Raw genomic sequence first — 22,526 nt, forward strand, 5'->3', positions numbered from 1 at the left:
CCTTTGCAAATGAAAAGATGAGAATTATTGTTTAGTCCATGCTTACTTAAGCTATGTGAGATTTGTAACACTAGTACATTTGGCCTCAAATTTTGACGGCAGTTTGTCAGGATTTAGACTACAATTCATCAGACTACCGACAAGCAACGTCGTCGAAAACTTATAGTCGGACATTCTGATAGTGTTCAAGACCGTCACAATTTTGATGGAGTCAAAGACTCTTTCGATGATGGCCATGACTGCGCTTAGCCCTCGGTAAAACTTGGTAAGTCATTAGAATTCTGACACCTTGTAGGTAATGTTTTGACAGCTAAGGCATCGAAATAAATTGCAATTCCAATGGCCCCCTCACTGCATAGCCATCGGTAAAGCTTGATAAGTCATATAAATTCCAATGGAAACAAAGACATCCACATTGATGAGGATGATGTATGTGCGACGGTTCGAGCATCTGAATTCAGACGGCCCCGTCACTGTGTAGCCATTGGAATTTCGATGGCAACAAGGGTATCCACACCGACGAGGATGTTGTATGTGCAATGGTTCAGGCATTTGAATTCAGGCGACCCTATCATGGTTTAGCCATCAGAAGTCTGACAGCTACAAGGGAATCCGCACCGATGAGGATGTTGCATGTACGACGGTCTGGGTGTCCACAAAACTCGATAAGTCATCGGAATAGATTGGGTGGGCATCAGAATTTCGATGCCCCCTCACTACTTAGCCGTTGGCAAAACTTGATAGTCATTGAAATAAATTAGTGGGCATCAGAATTCTAACACCCCCTCATTGCTTATTCAATGAGGATGCTATCGAACATACAACATCCTCATTTGATGCTTGGTGGATAGGTTTGCACTTATTGACCAATACAATAATACTAAAATTTCATTATTCTGTATTAGCCAACCAAACGACAATAAAAACAATTTGACAATCTAATCATGTGATGGTTCGGGTGTCAAATGCTTGGTGGATGGAAAGATTTGAACTGATTGACCAATACGATAATACTAAAGATTCATTATTTTGTATCAACCAACCAAATGACAATAAAAACAATTTGACAATCTAATCTTTTCACTCAAAGATCAGCCTCAAAAAACCATATATGATTGAAGAATTGTGTCCCACGTTAAGTTCTTCAATCCCATCAATAGCCACCCATAGGTGGCATACAATAAGCTGGAATGGGAGGCATTCCCATTCCACTCATACCTGGCTAAAACCAGCCTCCCATGCCCACTCCCATGCCAGGAATTGGAGGTGCTGGCAAAGAAAAGGGTAAGAAGCTGAGCATACATATTCTGTAAACAAAATAGGCACATATTTTTTTTTGCAAAAGATTTAAAATGTTTATTAAAGAGAAACTTAAAATATTCACACAATTATCAAAGTATATCAAGAACCTGAAGTGTTGGATTGTTGACATTGATAAAACCGGTCAATCCAGAGAACCGGTATATGTGCTAAAGATTTGTCATTGATGTCCAACACTAACCAGTGAAGTGGTATAGGTAGAGTGATGTTGTTTTTTAGTAAGCAAAAGAGATGACTTGCAATACATGGAAACAATATTGGTATTGAATGATCAGAGGTTCAATCGGCTCAAGAAAGATAGACTAAGTCAACTGGTCTATCATTCAGGAAGATCGGTCATCTTGATGATGATGATCAATCACTTTGAAGATGGTGAAGTCACAAGATGAGACTTAGGAAAGAAAGCTTGAAGCTATGTGCAAACTAGTAACTCATTGGAAAATAGGTGAAGAGGCATGATGCTAGCATAACAAACCGGCAATCAAAGGATGAACCGGTAATGTAGAAGTGCAGTGGCATATCAGTACACTGGTATGATAGAAGGAAGATAGGTGATCACCATAAATCTCAGAGAGGTGATCGGTTACTCAATTGCGGTGGTAAAGGATGAGTTGGTAAGTCTGGGTTTATGCCAAATCATATGTTGGTAAGGTCAACTTTTAGTTATCATGTAGTCTTGCATGATTACATGCAAATTTTCTAGTTCACACTTATTTGGCTGAACATGAGTCAAAAGTTTCTATCTTTATGAGATGCGGTGGCAGAATTGATTGAACACTAGGCAAAAATGTTGTAAGGCACGCAAAGAAAGAGTAGGAGATTTTTGAATTTGAAAACTTCGGAAATCCATGATTTCTTGTATTGAGGGAATGATTGGAAGTGTCGGTAGGAAATGTATAAAGTGTTCTTGCATTCATACAAAAGGTTTTTTATCGTAAAATTTGCAACAAGGAGAACTTGTTGAAGGCGATCCAAAAGTGAAGAATAGAGGAAAATGAATTGTTAAGAGGTGTTAACATAGTAGAGTGTGTGTGTAACAGACTGGTAGAATGCAGAACTAAATATTAGAGAACTGACAAAGAGCAATACTGAAGAATAGGTGACCGACAAAGTGCAGAGCCGAAGATCATAGAATCGGCAAAGTGCAGTGCCGAGGGATAGGTGACTGGTAGAGTGAAGAGCCAAAGGTGTAAGAGGGAAACCGGTGATATGAAGAGAAGACACAACAAGTGTGTATTGAGTGTGATTCATATTGAGAGTTGATCAAGCTATTAGTAGCTAATTCAATAGATCATCCATCTGTTTCTTTCTAATAACTGCAATATAATCCCTTAACCAGGTGGACTTTAACAGGTCCCTATTGTAAAATCCCTTAACTGGGTGACATCTTAACTAATGTTCTAAGTCCTCTAATTAGGCTACCTTTAATAGGGTAAAGGCACTAACCGGGCTTGAACAAAATCCCTTAACCGGGTGGCACCTAACAAGTGTCTTTGTATCTCCTAATAGGGATGGATCCTCATAAGGCATACTTTAGAAGAGTACAAATTTTGTGAGTTCCTACTCACACTGTGGTTTTATCCCATTTGGGTTTCCATGAGATAACTTCTTGGTGTCACTGTCAACTTTTCATGTTTGCATATTTCACTTCAGTGGTTAAGTATATTGTTGGATGTTAGATGAATGTAGATTTAAGTTAAAAGTTTATTTTGTGTAAATTTGATTAAGTGTTGATTCACCCCTCCCCTCTCAGCACTACTTGGGACTAACAATTGGTATCAGAGCACCAGGTCCCTAGAATGAAACTTTATCTAAGATCTCTAGGTGAACACTACTAGAACCATGTGATCACAGAATATAATGAACCTTCAGGGACTCTTACTTTGGACCAGATAAAGGAAAGGCAAGATAATATTGCTGCTATGGATTTGATTGTCAGCACTCTTTCAGATAATGAATTTGCTGAGGTACAAGATTTGAAAACAACTTTTCAGATATGGAACAAGTTGAAGACAACCTATGGGGGAGATCCCCATGTTCAAAAGGCCAAAGTAGACAACTTGAGAGGAAAATATGATGAGATGAGGATGAAGGAAAGTGAAAACATAGAGCAGTATAGCAAGAGGATAAAGGATGTAGTAAAATCCATTAAAAGTGCAGGAGGAAAGCTCGAGGAGGAGGATGTGGTTAGCAAAATCTTGAGAACTCTACTACCACAATATTCCATAAGGGTCTCTTCTATCCAGGAACTCAGATCTTTGGGGACATTCAATGTAACTCTTGATTCACTAATCGGTAAGTTGACTACTTTTGAGTTGAGCAATTATGACAATAGTGTACCAAAAATTGATGCTGCTTTCAAAGCATCCATGATGCATGCACCAATAAGGAGAATGAAATAAATCGGTAGTAGTTCTACTACCAGAACCGGTCACTCCCATGAGAGTGACAATCTTCTCTTTAAGGAACATGAGCAAGATGAAATTGAAGCTCTATTGGCAAGAAGATTGCCAAGAGGTAAAGGAAAATACAAAGGTAAACTACCCTTAAAGTGCTTATCCTGTAATAAGATAGGTCATATTGCTTCAAGATGTCCTGACAATGATAGAGACAGGAAGGATAATTTTAGAAGTTATAGGGACAAGAGCAAGAAGGAATGCTATCTTGCAGAAGAAGGAGTCACTAATGAAGAATCAAAGGGATCTGATGAAGATGGCATTGCATTTGTGGTAGTCAAGGAGGACAGCATAGAGGAAGGAGAAATGGCATTGATTTCTAGCACAAACTGGTGTGGAGAATGGGTGATCGATAGTGGGTGCACTCACCACATGACCGGTGACAGAAACAAATTCTCAGCATGGAGGATTGCATTGGAGGAACAATGAGATTTGGAAATGATGCCCCATGTGCAGTAAAAGGTAAGGGGTCTAAATCCTTGAATGAAAAGACAAATTGTGATGATGTCTATTGGGTAGAGGGATTAAAATATAGTTTGTTAAGTGTTGCACAACTTAATAATAAGGGTTACCGGTTAGAGTTCAATGAAGGGATATGTAAAATTAATGACAAATCTGGAAGTCTGATTGCCACCGGTAAATAGTCAAAAGCCAATTTGTTTCATCTAGACACCACCATAGGTAATTGTCTAGTGGCTAAGGTTGAAGATAGTTGGTTGTGGCACAAAAGATTATATCATGTTAACTTTGATAGCATAGAAAAAGTCAATAAGGCAAAATCTGTTAGAGGTATGCCTAACTTAGTAAAACCTGAAAATGCTATGTGCAAAGAGTGTCAACTAGGAAAGTTGACTGGGTCCAATTTCAATAGTAAAACTTTCTCATCTGAAAATGTGTTGGACTTAGTTCACAAAGACCTGTGTGGTCCCATGAGAACCAAGAGTTTCTATGGAGACTGGTATTTTATGTTATTTGTGGATGACTTTTCAAGAATGATGTGGCCTGTATTCTTGAAGAAAAATCAGAAGCCTTTGACATGTTTAAGGTGTTCAAGGCTTGAGTAGAAAGAGGAACTAGTAAGAATATGAAGTGTCTGAGATCAAATAGAGGAGGAGAGTTTACCTCTCAAGAGTTCATGAACTACTGCAAGGAACAGGGAATCATGAGACAAATGTCTGCACCCAAAACACCTCAGCAGAATGGAGTTGCTGAAAGAAGAAATATAACTCTTATTGATTGTGCAGGGACTCTAATGATACAGAAGGACATCCCACATATCTTTTGGAGAGAAGCAATAAGCACTTTTGTATACACTTTGAACCAGATCCAGGTAAAGAAAGGGACAAACAAGACCCCCTATGAATTATGGAGTGGATACTCACCTAATGTTTGTTATTTCAAAGTATTTGGAAGTAGGTGCTATATCAAAAGGGATGAGTATACTAGAAAATTTGATCCTAAGAGTGATGAGGGAACCTTCTTAGGTTACTCAACAAAGAGCAAGGCATATCGATGTTTAAACAAAAGGACCAGTAAGATTGTGGAAAATGCAAATGTCAGAGTAGATGAGTACTCTAAGAAAAATTAACAGGGCAATAAGAGTGAACTAGTGGAATCTATAGAAGAAGATCCAGTTGAAGTGGCTAATGAAGAAACCAGTGAAGTAGAACCTATACAACTGGTAGAAGAAGCTTCGAGGAGTGAACCAGTATTGGCTAAATATGTTAGAAATAATCACTCTGCAGAAAATATCATTGGTGACAAGGATGTAGGAGTTCTAACTAGAAGAAGAGCAAGAGAGAATGGGTGTATGCTCTTAATTTTTGAGCCCAAAATAGAAAAGGAGGCTCTAAAAGATGATGACTGGGTCAAAGCCATGGAAGATGAACTAGAGAAAATAGAGAAAAATGATACATGGACTCTAGTACCCAGACCAGAAAATAAAAATGTAATAGGAACCAAGTGGGTGTTCAGAAACAAGATGGATGAAACCAGTAAGGTGATAAGAAACAAGGTGAGACTGGTCTGTAAGGGCTATGCTCAAGAAGAAGGTTTGGACTATGGAGAAACCTTCGCACCAATAGCTAGACTAGAAGGGGTCATAATTTTACTGGCCTATGCTGCTTATAAAAATTTAAATTTTATCAAATGGATGTCAAATTGACATTCTTAAATGGGGTGTTAGAGGAAGAAGTATACATAGAGCAACTAGAAGGGTTTGCATCTAAAGATGGAAGGAATATGGTATGTAGGCTGTAGAAGGCTCTGTATGGGTTGAAACAAGCACCAAGAGCTTGGTATGAGAGGTTGCACTCATATCTGCTAAGCATAGGGTTCAAAGGAACCAATGATAACAATAACCTGTATCTGAAGAGTGGAACTGAAGGAAAACACCTAATTTTTGAGATCTTTGTATATGACATCATCTTTGGGGGTGATGATGAGATGAGTAGAAGCTTTGCAGAACAAATACAACAAGAATTTGAGATGTCCATGATTTGGGAGATTAAGTTCTTTATTGGCCTGCAAATCTCTCAATTAAACAATGGCATCTTCATCATTCAAACTAAGTACTTAAGGGAAATTCTGAAAACCTTTGGAATGGAAGACTACAAACCTGTTGGAACTCCAATGGTAACAGGTTGCAAGTTATCTAAGTATGATAAGTCTACAGAAGTGAATGAGACACTTTACGGGTCCATGATTGGTAAGTTGCAGTATGTAGATCATAGTAGACGGAACATAGCACAAGTTTTTGGCTTGGTTGCCATATTTTTTGCGAGCCCAAAAGAGACTCACATGCTAGTAGTCAAACAAATATTCAGATACCTAAAGGGGACTGATGAGTATGATCTTTGGTATCCACATAAGGGAGAATTCAGTTTAAATGTCTTCACTGATTCAGACTGGGCTAGAAACATTGATGATAGAAAGAGCACTAGTGGAGGTGCATTCTTTCTCAGAGATAGGATTGTATCTTGGACAAGTAAGAAACAAAACTACATATCTCAATCCACAGTTGAGGCTGAGTACATAGGTGCTGCAGTCAACTGCACATAAATAGTTTGGATCAAGCATCTGTTGGAAGGAATAGAAGAAAAGGTGATTGGACCAGTAGTGATTCATTGACATATCCAAGAACTTGGTGATGCACTCCAAAATGAAGCATATAGCTATCAAATATCACTATCTAAGGGAACAAGTTCAAGAAAAGGAAGTGATGTTGGAGTACATATCAACAAAAGAACGGATGGCTGATATCTTCACCAAGCCACTACAGAAGGACACCTTTGATTATCTTAGAGGTAAGTTGGGGGTTAAGCCCCTCCATTCAGTAAAGTAAGCAATCAGGGTTCTACATTAATCTGGTATGATTTCAAGTTCCTTTTAAACCGACTAGATTGATGAGTGTGGACTATTTCAGTTAGGAGGAGTAGTCTGTTAAGGGTTCAGGACTCTTTGGCATTGTTGTCAAAGGGGGAGATATTATTAGAGTGCTTGAGCATTGGCAGGTAGTGATTGAGCTGATGTTGTTGTATCAGAGTATGGCCAGTGATAGGGGGAGATATTCATTACTAAGGGCAAAAGTAATGACTAGACTGGTACAAAAGATTTTGAGATGTTGTTTTTTTAAGTGTTTTTCCATCAATGCTAAAGGGGGAGATTATTGGATTGATTGCATTGACAAAACTGGTCAATCCAGAGAACTGGTATATGTGCTAAATATTTGTCATTGGTGTCCAACACTAACTAGTGAAGTGGTATAGGTAGAGTGGTGTTGTTTTTTAGTAAGAAAAAGAGATGACTTGCAATACATGGAAACAACATTGGTATTGAATGATCAGAGGTTCAATCAGCTCAAGGAAAGATAGACTAAGTCAACCGATCTATCATTCAGGAAGATTGGTCATCTTGATGATGATGATCGGGCACTTTAAGATGGTGAAGTCACAAGAAGAGACTTAGGAAATAAATCTTGAAGCTATGTGCAAATTGATAACTCATTGGCAAACAGGTGAAGAGGCATGATGCTAGCATAACAAAATAACAATCAAAGGATGAACTGGTAATGTAGAAGTGTAGTGGCATACCGATACAATGGTATGACAGAAGGAAGATAGGTGATCACCATAAATCTCAGAGTGGTGATCGGTTACTCAAGTGCGGTGGTAAAGGATGAGTTGGTAAGTCTGGGTTTACGCCAAATCATATGTTGGTAAGGTCAACTTTTAGTTATCATGCAGTCTTGCACAATTACATGTGGATTTTTTGGTTCACACTTATTTGGCTGACCATGACTCAGAAGTTTCTATCTTTGTGAGATGCGGTGGCATAATTGATTGAACACTTGGCAAAAATGTTGTAAGGCGTACATAGAAAGAGTGGGAGATTTTTGAATTTGAAATCTTCCAAAATCCATGATGGCTTTGATTGAGGGAATTCTTGGAAGTGTCGGCAGGAAATGTATAAAGTGTTCTTGAGTTCATTCAGAAGGTTTTTTATCATGAAATTTGTAACAAGGAGAACTTGTTGAAGGTGATCCAAAAGTGAAGAAAAAAGGAAAAGGAAGTGCTAAGAGGTGTTAACATAGTAGAGTGTGTGTGTAATAGACTGACAGAGTGCAGAGTTGAAGATCAAAGAACCGACATAGTGCAATACAAAAGGATAGATGACCGACAGAGTGCAGAGTCGAAGATCAGAGAACTGACAGAGTGCAGTGCTGAGGGATAGGTGGCTGATAGAGTGAAGAGATGAAAGTGTAAGAGGGAAACTGATGATGTGTAGAGAAGACACAACTGGTGTGTATTGAGTATGATGCATATTGAGATCTGATCAGGCTATCAATAGCTAATTCAACAGATCATCCACTTGTTGCTTTCTAACAACTGCAACATAAATCCCTTAACTAGGTGGACTTTAATAGGTCCCTATTGTAAACTCCTTTGATCAGGTGACATCTTAATTGATGTTCCAAGTCCTCTAATCAAGCTACCTTTAACAGGGTAAAGGCACTAACTGACCTTGAACAATATCCCTTAACCGGGTGGCACCTAACAAGTGTCTGTGTATCACCTAACAGGGATGGATCCTCACAGGGCATACTTCAGAAGAGTACAAATTTTGTGAGTTCCTACTCACACCGTGGTTTTCTCCCATTTGGGTTTCCATGAGATAAATTCTTGGTGTCACTGTCAACTTTTCATGTTTACATATTTCACTTCAGTGATTAAGTATATTGTTAGATGTTAGATGAATGCAGATTTAAGTTAAAAGTTTATTTTGTGTAAATTTGATTAAGTGTTGATTCACCCCTCCCCTCTCAGCACCGGTTGGGACTAACATGAAGTAGGTATGGAAACACAAATTCAATCATATTATTCATCCAGGCAAGTTCCAAAGCCACATGTAGTCTGATCAAGTCATAGTATATGAACAAGCATGAAGCAAAGCATTGTTTCTTGCCCTGTAGTTCCAAATGCAAAAGTAAGCCCCATTTCAATGCCCCAATCCAAAATGAAAATTCAAAACATACTTTATCCTGTGAGAGAGAATAACCAACTATATGTTTTACCAATTGTATACCTGTTCCACAAAATACACCAATAATTCCTCTGCAAGTTCACGATCACCCGATTGAGAACTAGTTGCCATTGCATCCTTGTAAAGATTATCCTTTTTAGACAGTGCAATATGTTAGCACATAATTTTTCTATAATTTCCTGAAAAATGCTATTTTCTATAATTTCCTTAATTATGCTCTTAAAAATATGCATACTATTTTCTATAATTTCCTTAATTATGCTCTTAAAATGCTATATTCTATAAACAAAATAGGCACATATATTTGAATTTTTAAAAACCATCAGTAGAGTAGAACAGGTGCTCCTTGAGGCTCAATTAAAATGCATACCTATTGAGAAACAAGATCTTTCTCTTCTTTCTCCTTGGATTTCTCTTCTTGGACAACCTCTAACTCATTCCACAAAATACTTGTTCCCCAAAATACACCAGCAATTCCTCTACAAGTTCACGATCACCCGACTGAGAACTAGTTTCCATTGCATCCTTGTAAAGATTATCCTTTTTAGATAGTGCAATATGTTAGCACATAATTTTTCTATAATTTTATGAAAAATGCTATTTTTGTATAATTTCCTTAATTATGCTCTAAAAAATGCGCATGCTATTTTCTATAATTTTCTTAATTATGCTCTTAAAATGCTATATTCTATACACAAAATAGGCACATATTTATTTCAATTTTTAAAAACTGTTAGTAGAGTAGAGCAAGTGCTCCTTGAAGCTCAATTAAGCAAAATGCATACCTATTGAGCAACAAGATCTTTCTCTTCTTTCTCCTTGGATTTCTCTTCTTGGACAACTTCTATCTCCTTCCACAAAATACATCAGCAATTCCTCTGCAAGTTCACGATCACCTGATTGAGAACTAGTTTCTATTGCATCCTTGTAAAGATTATCCTTTTTAGACAGTGCAATATGTTAGCACATAATTTTTCTATAATTTCCTTAAAAATGCCATTTTTCTATAATTTCCTTAATTATGCTCTTAAAAATGTGAATGCTATTTTCTATAATTTCCTTAATTATGCTCTTAAAATGCTATATTTTGTAAACAAAATAGGCACATATTTATTTGAATTTTTAAAAACTGTCAGTAGAGTAGAACAAGTGCTCCTTGAGGCTCAATTAAGCAAAATGCATACCTGTTGAGCAACAAGATCTTTCTCTTCTTTCTCCTTGGGTTTCTCTTCTTGTTTAGCCTCTAACTTGTCTTTAACAAGCTCATCAAATTTTGTCATGTATTCTCGAAAGAACTTTGAAAAAGAAATTCTTTGAATATTAGCTATTTAATTGTGTAGAAGATTTAAAATGTTTATTAAAGAGAAACTTAAAATATTCATAGAATCATCAAAGTATATCAAGAACCTGAAGTAGGTATGGAAACACAAAGTCAATCATATTATTCATCTAGGCAAGTTCCAAAGCCACATTTGGTCTGATCAAGTCATAGCATATGAACAAGCATGAAGCAAAGCATTCTTTCTTGCCCTGCAATTCCAAATTACAAAAGTAAGCCCCATTTCAATGCCCCAATCCAAAATGAAAATTCAAAATATACTTTACCCTGTGAGAGAGAACAACCAACTATATGTTTTACAAATTTTATACCTGTTCCACAAAATACACCACCAATTCCTCTGCAAGTTCATGATCACCTGATTGAGGTGAGGAGGCATCACGATACCATATATCGATGAGAGCGTGTAGCAAGTCAAAGTTGTAGTCATCGATAGAAGTTATACCAATCAAGGAGCAAAGTTGAGGAGAATTGATACATTGACATAGTAAACACTAGCGGGAGCAGTGGAGAATTGTCTTGCCGATAGTCGATGAGGGTATCAGTAATAATTATACTGATAAGAGTGGTGAAAAGAAGAGTCCATTGGTATAGCCAAAGCGATCAGTATGTGTTACTTTGAGCCACCCCAACACCTGAAGAAATCATCAATGAAACATATATTGATGGAACATACTCTATCAAGAAGACTTTGCTTATCGGTATGTTTCATTTCGGATTACCTCAATACCTGATGAAGGAGAGGATTGATTGAGTGGGGTGAAGAAACTATTGGGAAGACTCATGGTGATGAAGCCAGTTGCATCGGTATAGCCAAAGCGATCGGTATATGTTACTTTGATCCACCTTGATGCTCAAAGAAACCATCAGTGAAACATATACCAATGGAACATACTCTATCGGGAAGACTTTGCTTATCGATATGTTTCATTTTAGATTACCCCAATACCCGATGAAGGAGAAGATTGTTTTAGTAGAGCGAAGACACTATTGAGAAAACTCATGGTGATGAAGCCGGTTGCATTGGGAATATCTATGCTGATGGTGAAGCCCATCGGGGAAATAATGCTTGTCATGATAATGCTAAATGAGCTCACCCGACGCCCGATGAGAATATTAGTTTGAGATATATCGATGAGGAGGAAAAGGAGTCAATGGCTTAGGGTATCCCGATAAGAGAAAGTAAGGTGTCAAAGAAGATAAAGGGCTGTTCAGAGAGCGCCAAAAGGGAAATATTCATCGGGGAGACATATACTGATGAGTCATTGTCATATCAGAATTTAAAACCAAATTTTTTAAAAGTCTTCTATTTAATACTTGCAGTAGATATGCATCTATGGTTCACATGAGGCAAATTTTATTAGAAGTTAATTGTTGTAACAGAATACGGCATAAGTAGAAATTTCCTTGTCTAAATACTATGTTGGTGAAAGAAGAATACACAGATAGAATACATTGTGCCTTTGAAAAATAGAGCAGTGGATTGTAATTGTAAAAATGGAAGCTTCGAGTTCAATAGGAAAGAAGAAGGCGACCAAGAGCCCTGACTCTAAGGAAAAGAAAGGAAAAATTGAAGAGGTGCCTCCAGCCAGGAAGTTAAACCAAGACATGATAGATCAAATGTAGGCACTCGACCCAAAATCCAAAATGTCAAAGCAGCACCTGCCGGGGTGAGACCAATTAGAAGACAAGTACATAGAGGTCAAAGATGTCTGGACCAAGGTAAGGGGACATGAACTATTTACATTCCACTATTTTAGAAGGAGCAAGGAGATGTCACTCTGCAATCCTTGGATGACAAATTTAGGTAAGCTAACAGTCCCCAATGTTTTTGTAAACATAAGATTGCTAGAGGTTTTGGTGAGAAATTATAATTCAGTGAAGAGGTGCATTCAGCTCCCAAATGGGGAAGCATTTATTAGATTTTCTGCAGGTACCATAAATGAGGTTTTCAATTTAGACCCCAGTCCTAATAAGCCCTTGTCCTTTGGGGAGTTGGAGGAAGAATACCTCAGAATGAACACTACATGTATCGGCTAGAAGTTTTCCATTCACAAGAGGCAGGAAGGAAAATTAACAGAGGAAGACGGGCCACCATTCAATTTATTTGTTCAGACACTACATGCAGTACACATATATGTCATGTGGGCAAGTAGGAGGGTTGGAGGTTCCTAATCTGGTAAGAACTGGGCTGCTAGTGTTAGCCTCTAATATACAAATGTATGAACCTAGGCCATTTGACTATGCAACATATCTAGTGGAGAGGTTGCACAAAGGTTTTTTAAACCTTAGGGATGATAGTCATCCCAATTTCAAATTTTATTCACTATTGATGCATCTAGTGTTATTTTATGGACATGTAAAGGGTTTTGGGCCCAAGGGCCTAAAATTAAATACCAAGAACATGGAAGGTGAGGAGCAACCCATCCAATTGTGGACATCTCTTTGGGATTCTTGATATATGAGATCCAACTATATTAAGTTTGAAGAACTTATCATAATTCCATTGTCCCGAACATATGGGATTTCATGTGAAGGGTCTATCTCTAATGAGATCAAGAGGTTCCTAAGACCCATGGATTATGATGAAAGACACATTGTTGATCAGAACTGGGGGGAGTCATTTGTGAATAAGGATTTTACATGTTTTAGAGTATATGGATTTGAGAGGATCCCCTACATGTTTCCAAAACTAGTACTGGACATAATAGCTTATCTAAAGACTGTGAGGCAATTGAGCATGTCCAATGCTAAAATTTTTGCAGATATGCGTAAGCAAGCCCTCCTGCTTGGGACACTGAGTTTTGGTGATTTCACCATAGTGTCAACCAAAGCTTATGAAATAATTGATAAGAAGCTGATAGAAGAATACAATTTGTATGAGCATTATGCAAGGAAAAACTATGATCATGAAGGATACATTCAGTCTTGCAAGAAGAGCCAAAACTTTGGAGGTTATCTGCATGTCAGTATTGAGGGTGAAGATATCTTCAGGAACATGGAGGATGTAGAGGCCAAGGAGATAATTGATCAACTAAATAATGAACTTGCAGAAAAGAGACGGAGACTCGAGGAAATTGAAACCGAGGAGGAGGAGGAAGAAAGTGAATCTAATGAGAATGCAATTGTCTCTAGATGGTAAGTGCTAGAGTAGGAAGAAGAGCCAGACATGCAGGGCCAAATAGAGACAGCATTAGAAGTTCATGCTAACTCTTGGTTAGAGGAGTTTTTTGCTTTTGTTGCTGATGATGTTTTTATTCATTCCAAAGAATTTAAAACATTCTTGTACAATTTTAAAGGGAAGAAATTGAGGGACTCTATTCCCAACATAACGCCTGATAATGAGGTTGAGTTGTTAAAGAAATTAAAAGAGGAAATTGATGTAGAGATAACCACAATGACCCCTCAAAAGGGGAGGCAACTGCTTATAGACGCTGGGGTGATTTTGTTTCCCTGATGTGACCTCAGTACTTCTTTTATCTTTGACAGTTTATTGCATTCAGAAAACAAGGAATTCAAATTGGATATACAAGGTGTAAATGATGTATTTATTGGTTAAATATTTGATCAGGATGAGGAATCTTTGAGGTTATGGGCTCTTTACTCTCCCCACAAGAGACCAAAGATCATTGATGTTGACAAGGGCTCTGGCCATATGATGAAACTAAAAGTTGGTGAAATTGATCCAATTGTTTCTGCTGATATCAGAGTGGATATTTTAAAATTAAATAAAGTACAGATGGCCAGAGTAGTGAGGGAGAGGAACAAGTACAAGGCATTGTATGAAGACACGCTAAGGACAAGTGGGCAACAGGTGCCAATGGTTCCTTCTTCGGATAGCTCTCAATGGAAGAAAAAATGCGGGGAGTTGTAACAAGAAAATAAAAAAGATATTAAAACAAATGCAAAGTGTGAGGGCAGATACTACTAGTGTATTGGTAACTAAAATATTCGAGGCTTTACAAGGCTTTCTATAAGAATTTTGGGCAGTGTTTCAAAAGAAAATGGACAATGCAGTTTCACACAACAAAATTTCAAATAGATTGGGAACAAGGTTGCATGATAAAACAATGGCCAACGTAGAAATAAAAGAAATTGAAAAAAAAAAGAGGTTGCTGGCTAAACACAATAAATTTGATGAACAATTACAATTTGAATATGATGAATGCAAAGACACTATTTGAACTGATCAGAAGGGTGGGATAAAGGATAAATATGCATAGATCTCAAAATGTCGTAGTCTTCTTAATGCTGCCCTTGATATTGCCAAAATTGATGGAATTGAATTGAAAGAGACTCTGAAACAGATGCAAAACTTTGTCACGTTGGAAGTCATTGTCAGGGATATCATCCATGATGTAGGCACATCTAAGTCAAAGAAGTAATTGGAGCATATCCAAAACTATGGAAAGATGCTGGGAGACCAGACCTAATGTCTAAGTTGGAGCCCAGAGTCCTATTTTTCTATGTTTTTATAATATGTTCATATTGTAAAGACAATTTTTAGGAAGTTAGTTTTTAGTTAGTTTTTGTTGGTTTTAGTTTTAATGAAAGGGTATACCCTTTCACTTTCAAACTGAATCATCATGTATAAATGGAGGATCTTTTAGAACAAGTGGGGAAGAAACCTCAAGTTTTATGATCTTATCAAGACAATTTTATACAACACTTATGCAATTTGTTTTCTAGAAATATCAAAGTTAATGGATGATATATATGGAAATCAACTGGTTTGATTATCTATTTTCAATATAAATTTCAAGTGTTCTTCATTCTGAATGGTATATTCTTTTCAATTGATTAATTAGTTCTATGTGATAAATCTTTTTTTATTAGATTGTGTCAATGTGCTATCTTATGCCATTGTGATTGAGACTAATTTCTAGTTTGAGCATCAGTTTGAAAGGTTGGTTGGCAAGTTTCAAATTGTCTTATTGGTCTTTCAGAGCAAAGGTAAAATTCAATAAGAAGTTAACTGCATTTTATATTTCAGTTAAAATCCATATAGATGCTTTTGATGTGATGGTCTTGTTTTGAAAACAAGTTATTAAAACTATCTCCATGGTTATACATAGGATCTTTCAATTTGAAACTATATGAAATTAGTAAGGGATGAAGGCACTGGTCTGTTGTTGATTGGATATAATTAAACCATGTACTTTCAGAAGCAATCTTCATCAATGAATCATACTTTTAATTTATATAGGCACAACTTCATAAACATTTATAAGTAAGCATTTCATAATTTTCAGCAAGCAATAAATATAACTAGACAAAATTCAAGAATCATTTGCCTCCTCAAAAATTCGCTATAGAAAAGCCTTTAACCGGAATTCAAGAAGTTCATGTTTCTCAACCTAATTGAAATTGAAGATCATTAGAAAACTATTCATATGCTAAATTACATCCCACTTTAACTTAAATGAAAGAACCAATAGAGAAGTTCCTCTCACCCTCTGAGAAAGCCCTATCTGATAAAAGTTGTCATTCATATCTATAGATTCTCGAAGCCTATCATAATCTTCCTCTTCTACATAAATTCCATTCAAAGCCTTATTAACAACAGCTACATTATTTCTTTGTACTGCAACCATGTATGGATTCACAAGATGAAGATGTCCAATGTGGATAACAAATACAATAGAATAAAAGATAGTCATGAAATTTTGCCAAACCAAATAGCTGCTAAAGAGAACATCTAGAAAAACTTAATACCCAAGTGAAAGACATCTCGGTAATCCTAAAAAATAGTAACAAAAAAAAGAGTTTAGAGCCATACCTTACACATGATGTCAACCACTAGTGTGTGTTCTACCCTAAGGGCAAGGACATTCAAGAGGTCATTAATAAGATCTAGGTGTTCTTGGAAATAAAAGTGTACAACTTTGTAGTACAATTCAACTGTGGCCACTTTAACTACAACATCTTTGAATTGCATATGATCCCATGCCTCTGGAGAATGGTTCATGATAGTAGTGGCAGCATTATCATATTCATCATCTTGAATATATAAATATGTAAGTTCCTTCTAGTGTTGCTACTCATCACAAACAAGGATATGAGTTCATCAAAGAGACCCTTGTTTTGATAGTAATCATTGACCTCTTCCAAGCGATCCACCTGGAACAAAAAATAAATGTCAGAATCACAAAAAATATAAATTTCTCACCTTCACAGTTACACATAACACTGCAGATGAACCTTCCTAGATTATTATTAAAAAAAAAAACTTAAAAAACAAACCACTTACTTGTGGTGTTGCTGTTCGTGTTGGCTTTGTTGGACCCTGCAATTAAGATTCAATATATATTATTCAATAAGATTAACTGTGCAACATAATGAAATATTGAAAAGTGTGTTATCTTATTGAGCTTCGCTTGGTTTTGAGAATAGTTTAATATTCTCTATTTAACAGGGCCAACTACGTGAAGGTGGAAGCTCATTTGCCCCCTCCCCCCCCCCAACCTCACTCTAAATTCCCCGCTAACATCTAACATTCATTCATTGTTTCATCCATTAATAAAATATAACATTCATTCATTATCACATAGCATTCAATAACACATAACATTCATTAACACTCATTAACATGCAACATTAATCAATATTAATTAATACATATCATTCATGAACATTCATTAACACATAAAAATTAGTCATTATCAAATAATGTAGATTACAATCATTTTTTTTTTTGTTTGAAGCCATGAAAATTCTAAGTGGACCATCGTTTTCTTCATCACTTCCCCCCCTCTTCAGTTGTTCTACCCTCTGCTCATGATCTCAATGTATGCCTAGTCCTCTTTTGAGGATGAGGACACCGATGCAAAGGGGGGTCCTCTGCAATAACAAATAAATGGGTTAAATTCAAATCATTTTTTATTTTTGTTACAAGTATTTCATTAATTTAAGGAACATAATTGTGGCACTCTTTACCTGATGGGGCCACATCATCTTCGAAATAATTTTGTCTAGCCTCAACCTCAACATATTGAATACCCTCTAGATCCTCTGGAGTTGAAATATGAAAGGTTACATTAATCAATACACCAATTGCAATTAAATATGTTTAAATGAATAACAGTGGTGCTCTTTACCTGACTGGGCAACATCACGTTCCTGATGTTGTCTACTAGGATCATGCTCCAGTTGGTTGCCACCAACTACATGCTCTAAAATATTAACAAAAAAGGTTACATTAATTTCTACACCAATTACAATTTAAGATGTTTATTTGTATTAATAATTAAATAAAAAAATTTGAATAGAAAATGAATACCTCCACTACTAGGATGCACATCTAGACCTTCATGTGGAGGTTGTGTTCCATGATTATCAAGCTACATTCCAATGGTATGCACATTATTATAATTGATTGCTTAGTCAAAATAAATAAATTCACTTTATGTTGGAACTTAACATCAAATAGATTATTGGTAAGGTATTCAATTTAAAATTATTTTCATATAGTTTATTTACCTATGTGACAGATGTAGCAAAATCTTATGTTTTCCCACTCAATTCTCGTAGTCGTTCAGCCATGGTTGTATAGCCTTGTTAGTAGGGAATTATCTTGTCATCTTCTATGGGTGCTGTATTGAATTTAGAGCCCTGCATTTTTTCTTACTATCGTGAATTTTTCTTTTATTGTTTTCTCAAAAAAAAATTGTTTGAAATTTATAAATATTTTGATGTGATATTTCATTTACTGATTCTTACAATTCGTGCAACAAGTTTCATATAACCACCAGAGCTGAGTTTGTGTTGCCTGTTCTTTTCTTGTCTTGCCTTGGTTGCCGTTGATGTGTCACTCAGTCTATGAAAACTTTAAAATATGTTAGATTATATAAATATAAAAAGTAAATAGTACATAATTATATTCTTAATAGTATCACATACCTTCTTCTGGCATCTAGTCGTGGATTTCCTTTCTTCCTTTCAACTCTCTCCTTCGCATCCAAATGAAGTCCTTCCACTCCCTCTCTGGAATCATTGGGGGATGCTCGTACTTTACGTTCTTCTCTAAATGTGTTCTGTACTGGTCCCTCACATACTTTAGATATGTGCCAGCCTTTTTAAGGAGCTTGGTTTTGTCGAATGTGTCATTTCTGAACAACTCAACCATACAGTTTGTGAGTTCATCTTTTAACCTATTTTCTTGGTCATTCCACCTTTTAAGAAAAAATAGACCTATTAGATTCAGAAATGAACTGAAGCTACCTTTAATATAGGTCAAGAAATGGATCAAAGGAAAACTATTCTAGAAATGATGTGAAACAAAAATAGTGGATTAGGGTTAGTTCACATATGATGTTCCACCTTTTATATATGGTGGGCCCAAACATTTGCAATGCAATGTCATTAATATTTTTATAAAAAATATCATTTCCTACAAAAAAATCATGGGATAATTAGTCCAAAATGAGTGATCAGTAAGTAAATTATAATTACACTATATATAATAATAATAATAATAATAATAATTTTAAAGTACCTGGAACCTTCTGTATCTTCAAGGGAATCAACTCTTTGTCGCTCACCACCAATATGGTATGCAACATTCCCGTACTATCAATACAGGAAGATCCAAGAAATGATGGTATGGTATCACTAGTATTCACCTCTGGCGCATCCTCGTGTGCATCTCCTATTGCAGAAAATGAATCCACTATGAAATGCCCCCAAGAAAGAACACTTCAAGGGAAATAAACACATAACAAAAGAGAGAGCAAAAGAGGGATCTACCAACAGTGGGTGGGTCAACATGATGAGTAGTAGAGGATGTTTGCATGCTACCTATTGCCGACATTATAGTCGGCAATAACCTCGAATGAGGTGGCCTTTCCACAGGAACATTGGCAGCACCTGAAGAATAATACATTAAATATATGAAAACTGCAAGAATTGTAAACAAGGATGAACCTTTATTAAGAGTTGTAAAGAAATATGAACCTTTATTAAGTGTTCGATACTGATCTTAATGATACAACAGTATGAAGGAGAATAAGGAAGGTAGGTTTTGGTGCAGGACAAAGGTATGCAAATTTGTGACAAGAGAGTAGTGTAAGTGATAAACTAGTATAGTCCTTACAAAAGATAGTCCATGGAATCTATTTATTTAGATTGCTTCAATGTGCTATCTCATGTTGTCAAACTTCACGCTGTCTTATTGGTCTTTGTAATGTCCCTACTTTGAAATATAATTTAATAATAGTAAACAAAAATACAAGTGATCAGATCAGATCAAATGAGAACTTCTAATTGTGCAACTAAATACTTTATTAACAGTTTAATAAACTATTATTACAATCATATATACACACAAAACTTAATATTATTCATTCTAAAGAGAGAGCAATAGTATAGACAGGGAAAGGCCTGTGTAAATAACACTAGCATTAAAAAAGAATGTTCACAAGTCCAAAGAAGGAGTATTTTTAATGTATAGAACATGGCCATCACCTACACTACCTACATGTCATGCCCAAACTTTTTGGGCAAAAACGGAACAATTTTTTTTTTTAAAACAACCTAATAATACTAAATGTGCTACAATAAAGATGGAACAATTAGGTTTTGTCTTAACCAAAGATTAACTTAGGAAATAAAAGAATGGTTTACTAAGTTGATTTAATTAACTCAATCAATAAAGTGTAACCTTTAGGGTAGACTAATCATACCCTTAAAAAGGGTTGACACAACTTAAATAATTAATTTAACTAATCTAATTAATCTCTCCTAATTAAATTCTTCAATAATAAAACAAGAGGTATTAATTATTTCAATAATATTTAAATACTCAAAGACTAAATAAATTAACGTTATCTCATATCTAAATAATTTAATTGAGCAACTCAAATATCGCTCTTAAATTTATTTAATAAAATTATCCAAATCAAATATAATATTTACCTAATAAAATTGTTTCACCATTAAGTCGATTTTAATTCCCTTTTAGATATTAACATCCATTATTGAAAATTCGGCCAATAATGACCTCTAGTTTAAAATTTAACTATTTACCTTTAAAAGATTCTCATATTAAAATTTTCAAAAGAATTGTAACTTAACAGCTATATATATATATATATATATATGAATCTATCTATATACACAAAAATAATTGCCAAAAATAAAAGTTGCATTAGAACTAAATACCCCTTTAAAATAAAACAAATATCAACATAAACTAAAATACAAATGAGGTTACCCTTTTCAAATTTGAAAAGGGTTTTCCCCCCCCTTTTGGTATTTACTTTAATATTAAAATCCTTATGAAACCTAACTAGGGTTTCATTTAAAAAGATCTATTAACATTCCTCTTTATCTTTTTATCTTTACATTTTCATTCTACCCTAACCCGAAATTCGGGTTAGGGTTTAATAAGTCAATACACATTTTAATTTGTTGTTGACTAGTGTGTGTGTGATGTGTGTAGGTGTTCAAGGCAGGGGAGGTCGAAGGAGGCGGTGGATTTTAATGAGACCATGGGGGTTTGCGAGACTGTGGGTCTCAGTGCATAGTGTGGGGGAGGCCACACCTGTGGGTCATGGCCGAAGTTGCCATTGTGGGTCACGACCCACAGTGCGGTTGAGGCCGACCTGTGGGTCGCAGCCCATAGTGGCAGCTGAAGCCGACCCTGTGGGTCGCGGCCCAAGCCGCACTGTGGGCTTAGACCCACAGTGCCTTAAGGCACCAAGGCCAATTCATGAGCCCCAATTTGTAAACAATCTTTCCTATCTTTTTTTCTTAAATTTTATTTCATGTTATTTATATAATATGTGTGTGTGTGTTCTTATATATATATATATATATATATATATATATATATATATATATATATATATATATATATATATATATATATATATATATATATATATATATATATATATATATATATATTTATATATATATATATATATATATATATATATATTTATATACACATAAATTTGTAAATGACTGTAAAATAAATATACCAGAAATATTAAATAACCAAATATTTTATTTTCAGATTAATGATACACCTATGTTTTATTGTTTTATTTTAGTTTCTAAATGCAGCCTACATATTTATTTTCTTTTGTTAAATCAGCCACTTAGTTTAGAACTAAGACAATCGTTATTTCTGATATATATATATATATATATATATATATATATATATATATATATATCTGCATTTTCCATAAATTTAGAGCAGGTTTTAATTAATAAAACAGAATGCATTATATTTTATTTTCTTCCAATAACATGAAGTTCTTTTTTTTAAAATCAAAATAACTAGATTTAAATTACCATTATATGTGCATTTCCAAAATTATAGTTTTAGCAAAAATGATTTATTTTACAGCTACAAATTAACCTTTCTAATTTATTTATTTTCTACTTAACATGCATTTATAGAATAGAAAAATTAACTGAAATAGATTTATTGACAGCTGCAACTAATATTTTCTAAAATCATTTAATCCATAGACAACATGATGTGAGGCAATGCTAACATACACTCTTAAATATCTATCTATATTAATTGGTAATTTGAACAATAGGTAGATGTAAAAAAAATTCTTTTCTTTTTCTAATAACTACACTTCAACATTTTATTTATTTCCTTTCTTTTACAATAGCTATTAAGAAGGAATAAATTTCATTTCTATTCCACTTCAAGAAGCAAATACCAATGAAGAATAGCTCAAATATCTATAGAAATATAACTTCAAATTTTATTCTTCTTTGCAAGATCAAAATCTAATAAAAATAATACATCTTGTTTCATGATAAATCTAGGTCAAATAAATATATTTAATACTTCATGGTATAACTTTTACAACTAGGTAGTTATAAAACTAGCCTCTCATTTCTAC

At 35.2% G+C, this 22,526-nt stretch overlaps 1 pseudogene; it reads right to left on the minus strand.

The window, feature by feature from the left end:
- Positions 1-1,222: 1,222 nt before the first annotated feature.
- Positions 1,223-16,624, minus strand: LOC131054836 (clathrin heavy chain 2-like; annotated as a pseudogene).
- Positions 16,625-22,526: the final 5,902 nt, after the last annotated feature.

Source organism: Cryptomeria japonica, chromosome 8, assembly GCF_030272615.1.
Source record: "Cryptomeria japonica chromosome 8, Sugi_1.0, whole genome shotgun sequence".
Lineage (NCBI taxonomy): Eukaryota > Viridiplantae > Streptophyta > Pinopsida > Cupressales > Cupressaceae > Cryptomeria > Cryptomeria japonica.